A 7,283-nucleotide genomic window follows, 5' to 3' on the forward strand; every position below is an offset into this window, starting at 1 on the left:
ACACACAAGCTTGTGTACACTGTAACTCACATACATCAAAGCCTGCAGGGGGCGCTGTTGTGAAAGGATGACATTCAAAAGCTGTGCTACAAATACCACCTTTCATTTCTGTATTAGCAGAATATAATTGCAGGTATGAGCAATGGTTCCCACACTTAGCATTTTATCACAGCACTCAGGGAACTGATGTTTTTACACCATGAAAATATATTCAGGTTGCCTGGTGACCTTTATCCAATGGTGTATGTTAAGCGCAACAACTGCTGCACCCAAACAAAGGCTTTAAAGGGTCAACAACTGTAACTCAGAGCCAGTGGCATAACTACAGTGCGCCGGCGCCCCCCTGCAAATAAATCGTCAGAGGGGCCCTGTGCACTCCTAATCCTTCCACCAACTCCCTGCCCTGTGCCGACGTGTGTCCGTCCCCCTTCCCTGCCGCGGGTAAGAGAGTGGCTGGAGAGGGTTTTTTTATTCTTATTAGCTATAGAGGAAGCAGACCCCACAGTCCGGGCCCCCCTGCGACTGCAGGGTCTGCTATAATTACGCTACTGCTCAGAGCACAAACCCATTATATGACAGCATCCACAGATGAATATTCAATGACCTCAGAACAGCTTCTGGTAGATGGATAATGCAGCTGCAGGCTAACTGCTGGGTCCTCTTCCTTAGAGTAAGTGTTGGCCCTTCTAAACACGACAAAGGGCAATAGCAGCTTTGCACAAGTACTGGAAGTGATTCTGGCAGCGACAGTTGCTCTAGGTGGTTCTGATTGGTTGGATGATGTTTGGGCTGTGTGGGTGTTCACAGGGGACGTGGGTTGAGGACATAACTGGTCTCCAGTGTATGTGACTTGTGAGTCTGAAGGACAAGTAAAAATTAAATTTCCAAAGATTTTCTCAGTGTGTGTGGGTTGGTTAATTTGGGGGGAGGCAGAGGACATAGCTAAGCCACAAATGCTGGCCAATGGTCGGCAATCACAGGGTTCAGTAGGCACCGGTGAACCTCACGACTGTGGCAGGGGCCTAAGGGGGTAGCCCCAGTTGGCCGTTTGCGGTGTTTGGGATCATCGTGCTGCTGAAAAGCAATGAGAGTAAATGTCCTGCTCTGCCCCAATCACAGCACCCCCTCCAATCCACCGGAGAATATGGGGCGCTATTTGGCGACGGGGGGGGGGGTCTGAGCAACCTGAATAACCCGGAGACAATGTGCCAGGGCAAATGGGCCAAAAGAACTACAAAACTCTTACATACTTACCCTAAAAGCTGTTAACAATAAATACCCCTGCACCTGCCTCTCTGTGTATACATACAATATACTGTATATCGACAGGCCCATAATGTGTTATTTGTGTAAACCTTCTGTCTTTTAGAAACAATGTCATTTGAGTGTTTGGAATGACTTTAAGAGCCCTTATGACTGCCCTATTTCAATTATTGAAAGCGCAATGGTATCAAATACATGAATGGCTAAATATAAATCTCTAGAACAGTGGTACCTAGTGGTGACACAATGGTTCAATCTTAGCCTGTCATTGCAGTTTAATGTAATGTTCAAGTGCATTTGAGTGGCACCCATGCACTTGGCTGATGGCGAAGTGCAATAAAAGTTACAGCACATGGTGCTACGGGTAGACTTCACCTGGCAGTGTATGTGCAGCCTGTCACGTTGGCGTGTTAATGTCACGGGGGAATCACATGCAGGAGTCGGGATAACCAGCCAAGAATAGAGATAACATTCAGGGGCAAGGAGCGATGGCACCACAAGTTGGCCAGGAGCAGTTATTTAACTTTCTGTATATCCGTGGAACCACTTGCCACTTAGGAAAAATTGCGCATGGGATGATTTGGATTTCACTAGGCTAGTAGAGTATAAATAAAAAAAATGAAGACCAGTTGAAACGTTGCTTAGAATTGGCTGTTCTATACGATACTAAGGGGCCCATTTACTTAGCTCGAGTGAAGGAATAGAGGAAAAAAACCTTTGAATTCTGAATGGTTTTTTTGGCTACTTCGACCATCGAATGGGCTACTTCGACCTTCAGAGCAGGACCGCCATCAGAAATCGCAGGGCCCCGTACAACAAAATTTCCTGGGCCCCCTGGGCTGCGCCCACCGCAAGCCCCACCTACAGGTCCGCCCTCCCCACCACACAGTAAAAAAACAAAAAAAATATTGGTGGCTAGGGTTCCTACATGTTAATAAAAAATAAAAAGATATTGATGGTCAGGGCCCCCCATAAAAAAACATTTGTGGCCAGGGCCCCCCCATAAAAAAATATTGGTGGCTAGGACCCCACATGAGAAAAAAAATTGGTGGCCAAAATTGGTGGCCAGGGCCCCCCCACATTATAAGAAAATTGGTGGCCAGGGCCCCTTAAACGTCCATGCCTTATCAAAGTCAGCAGCTCTCAGAAAGATTGGGGGCCTGGCTAATCAAGTAAGTGTGGAGTGGCCGGGGCCCCCCTTACCCTTGGGGCCCCCTACAACTCTCCCCTCTGTCCCCCCCTGATGGCTGCCCTGCTTCAGAGTGATCATTTTGAGTTGTTTTTGCAGAAACTCTTTAGGAGCCAAAGTTGAGGAAACTCTGTACGTATGAGTCCTGTTATCTATAATGCTCAGGACCTGGGGTTTTCCAGATAATGGGTCTTTGCGTAATTTGGAACTTCATACCTTAAGTCTACAAGAAAATCATGTAAACATTAAATAAACCCAATAGGCTGGTTTTATTATTACAGAGAAAAAGGAAATCATTTGGAAAAAATTGGATTATTTGGATAAAATGGAGTCTATGGGAGATGGTCTTTCCATAATTAGGAGCTTTCGAAGTAATGAGTTTCTGGATAACGGATCCCATACCTGTATGGGTAAACCCTCCTTTATAATAATAATTCATAGTTTATGTGTAACTGTTAGGGGGTTGTTGTGCAGCACAAAAGCAAATTGATTGTTTTCTGTTAATGGAACAGGCATAATAATAAAACAGTAGTGTGTACTTAAGATATAATTATTAATAATAATTGGAAGCAAAAACAGCCTATTGGGTTTATTTAATGTTAATATGATTTTCTAGTAGACTTAATGGGGTGGTTCACCTCTGCATTCATTTTTAGTAATGTTATAGAATGGATAATTCTAGACAACTTTTCAGTTGGTCTTCATTATTTTATTATATTTTTTGAATTATTTTCTTTTTTCTTCTGACTTTCCAGCTTTTTAACATGGGGTCGGTGACCTCATCTAAAAACAAATGCTCTGTAAGGCTACAAGTGTATTGCTATTGCTACTTTTTATTGCTCATCTCTCTAGTCAGGCCTTTCCTATTCATATTCCAGTTTCCTATTCAAATTAATGTATGGTTGCTAGGGTCATTTGGACCATTTATAGAATTATAACCTCCAGCAACTGTTACCACATGTAGCTGGCAGAGGCTGCTGGGAGTAGTAGTCCATCACTACTGATGCAAAGTTAATAAAACAAGTGCCTGTCCCAGGATATGTAGAATGTTATATAGTAATATCAAAAGAGAGGAGTATAAAGCACCTTCCACCGATCAAGAACACATAAATGGTGTGCAGGGTCAAGGATTAAAGGCAAATATTGAGTAGAGAGTAAAGAATGACCCAAAAAGATTTGCACCACCCCATTCATTACATCATGAATCCAATGAACCAGGAAAGTAAAACTTAATACTATTCCTCATCTATATATAGACGCACTGTTCCATGCGCCACAGATTGCCTTTGACAAAGCTCGCTGAGCGAGCGAAACGCGCGTCAGGCGCATCTTTCTAACTTTTAAACTCGCAATAGGCAGGGAGCTCATTTGCTGTAATTTTGAATATACTTCACCGCCGACCACACAGTCCCACGGGGGGTGTGTCAAGGGTGGGATGGGCGTTTGGCAACATAGTAGCTAATAACGAAAATATGCTATGCCGTGAATAGAATCGCTACTGACAGGCCTTTGAAACTCATGATTACCTGTCACATTAGGGTATTTTCGGCAATAGCTGTGGGTTAACACGAGGGATACCTACGGCTTATCCTCAATCGACCTACTACGTGTATATATAGATTTTATATCGTTTGGCACTCATAAGCAGTTTAACCCTTTGGGGAATTGAGTGCCAGCACTATTGCCATTTCGCTACAATTCTAGGAACTGCATCTAGATTAACCCCATGGTTATGCTTCTGATATGATCCTACTAAGCTGGTATACGATCAATTATCAAGCATTTGGGGCAAACTATTTAACTCAGCAAAATATGAGTTCCCCCTTATTGTAATTTTAAATCACTTTTTGATTTTTCACCCTTGGTCTATTTTTAGTACATACCAATAAAGGTTAAGTTTTACTTTCCTGGTTCATGGGATTCATGATGTAATGAATGGGGTGGTGCAAATCTTTTTGGGTCATTCTTTACTCTCTACTCAATATGTAGAATGTTAGCAGAAGCCATGGATGGAATTAGTTTATTTTCTCCTTCCCTAGAAACTAGATGGCTGAAATTGCAAACAGGAGAGCTGCTGAATAAAAATCACAAATAATGAAAAAATAACAACCAATTGCAAATTGTCTCAGAATGTCACTCTCTACGTCATACTAAAAGGTAACCCTTTAATAGGGTTGGCACCTTTTCTGGGAAAAAATACAACCCTTTAAAAAAAAAAATCATTAGTATACATTGAAAAAAAGCACCAAGACAAATTAAACGTTAAAATCGTAAAGTCTTTATTAAGAAATAACTTACTGAAACTCCGCTTCCGCTCCTCTTCAGAAAAGACGATTTTAACGTTTAATTTGTCTTGGTGCTTTTTTTAAGTGTATACTAACGAATTTTTTTAAAAAAAATGTTGATGTTACTGGTCCTTTAAGATATTAAGATCCAAATTATGGAAATATTCCTTATCTGGAAAGCCCCAGATCCCAAGCATTCTGGATCCATACCTGTATATGATCCATGTAAAACTTCATCAGAGCAGAACCATGGATATAAGGTTGGTGGAGGATTCAAGACTCAAGCACAACCCTAACTGCTTGGGGAAGGGAAGCAAGAGAATATAAATAAGGAAGGAAAAGAAGCACATTGATGTTGTCTACGGCTATAGTTTGTATTGTGGATAGGCTTGCCACCTGGCTGGTATTTCGGAGCAGTGTCGGACTGGCCCAGGGATACCAGGAAAACTCCCGGTGGGCCCAAGTGTCAGTGGGCCCTCCAGCTTCTAAGCATTTGGCCTGTTTCATGGTAAATACCTACTTCTGTATGGTAGAAAGAGAGGCCAAATAGATAAAGAATAAGAAATAATAGAATAGAAAGAAAAGAGACTTGAAAAATAGAGGTTGAGTGAGGTGAGGAAGAGGAGAAATAGTTTGGAGAATGGGCCCCTGCACTAACATTTTCTGGTGGGCCCCTGGCATTCCAGTCCGACACTGCCACAAATAGATTAGTTTTCCGAAGTCACCCAAAGTGTTCTCGTCAGCAACTTCGGGCTACTTCGGAAAACGAATTGTTCCGATTGCCATCCTGCCGGCGATTTACATTTTAGCCGGCAGGAAGGCGGGGGACGCAGTTCGGGGAGATTAGTCATCCCGAAGATGAGGAGATTTTTTTGCCGGCCAATGATCTACCTGTGTGCCCTGACCCTAAAAGTCTTCAATAAATAGAGTGATACTAAGTGATTGAGTAAATGTGCGAAAAGGCCCCAGAGAGCTGTAAAACATTGGCTTGTTCACATTGACTAGTGAAGGTGGGCAAGTACATTGGTGAGTGTACTGGCTGAGAGGGTTATTTGTGTCGGGGGAGTGACCTTCTGCCCCCCTGGTTCCCCCCACTGCTAAGGGTTGGGCACATTCCCCTTAAATGAAAGGAGGAGGGAGCAGTCTGGAATGGGACTCCAAATAGGCCCTGACATTTCAAGCACACAGGGCCCAACCAGTCCCCCACCAGCCCAATACATAGTGACTGTCTATGGCAATTTACAGCAGCCCCTCACAATCACAGATTGCAAGTCCAGGCCTGGGAGGGAGAAAATAAACTAATTCCAAACATGGCTTCTGCTAACTTTCTACATATCCTGAGACAGGCGCTTTTTTTTTTTTTTGCCATCAGTAGCGACGGACTACTACTCCCAGCAGCCTCTGCCAGCCACAACAGGTTACAGTTGCTGGAAGTTATAATTCTAATACAGGTCCAAATTACCCTAGGAACAATGCATTGATTTGAATAAGAGACTGAAATATGAACAGGAGAGGCCTCAATAGAAAGATGAATAATAGAAAGTAGCAATAACAATACATTTATAGATGGGGTCAGTGACCCCAATTTGAACGCTGGAAACAATCAGAAGGCAAATAATTCAAAACTATAAAAAAATAAATAATGACGACCAATCGAAAAGTTGTCTAGAATTAGCCATACCAAAATTTAATGTAAAGGAGAACCACCACAAATAATTACAACATATAGAAAAATAAACAATGAGGGCCAGTTGAAAAATTTTCGCTACTGCGCAAATTCACTAACGAACGCTGGCGTAATTTCGCTAGTGTTACTTCGCAACCTTACGCCAGGCGAATTTTCGCTAGCGACGAAACTACGCAAATTCACTAACTTGCGCAGTGTAGCGAACGCTACCTTTTACGCTAGACTTCCTTCGTCACCTCAGACCTGGCGAAGCGCAATAGAGTAGATAGGGATTGTTTAAAAAAAAAGTCAAAATTTTTTCTAAGTCCCAAAAAACGCTGGCGTGTTTTCTACATGATGGCTGATAGGCTGAAAAAGATCGAAATTTTTTTGGGGCTCCCCTTCCTCCCCCCTACTTTTCCTGACTCATGGCAACTTACCTAGACAGTGGGCACATGTGTAGGGCAAAATAAAATTTTTATTGGCAGATTTGAAGGTTTTCTAGGCATTTGTAGTGCAGATACGTGTTCCTCCATTGAAATTTGAATTTCGCGCCGTATGCAAATTAGCCTTCGCTAGCGCAACTTCGCTTTATATAGCGAATTAACGCTAGCGCAACTTCGCAAACTTACGCTACCCCTGTGCGCAACTTCGCATTTTAGTGAATTTGCAGAGCGCTGGCGAAAATTCGCCTGGCGAAGAGCGGCGAAGTTGCGCCTGGCGCAACTTCGATTCTTAGTGAATTTGCCCCTATAAGTTAACTTAAAGGTGAACCACCCCTTTAGCTACTGAAAACCCCTTATGATTAAGGGCCTGAAACCACCCATTCATTTGACAGAGGCGATACAGTATCACTGAATTCTGCTCTACAGTCCTGAAT

The sequence above is a fragment of the Xenopus laevis genome, chromosome 8S (assembly GCF_017654675.1).
Source record: "Xenopus laevis strain J_2021 chromosome 8S, Xenopus_laevis_v10.1, whole genome shotgun sequence".
Classification (NCBI taxonomy): domain Eukaryota; kingdom Metazoa; phylum Chordata; class Amphibia; order Anura; family Pipidae; genus Xenopus; species Xenopus laevis.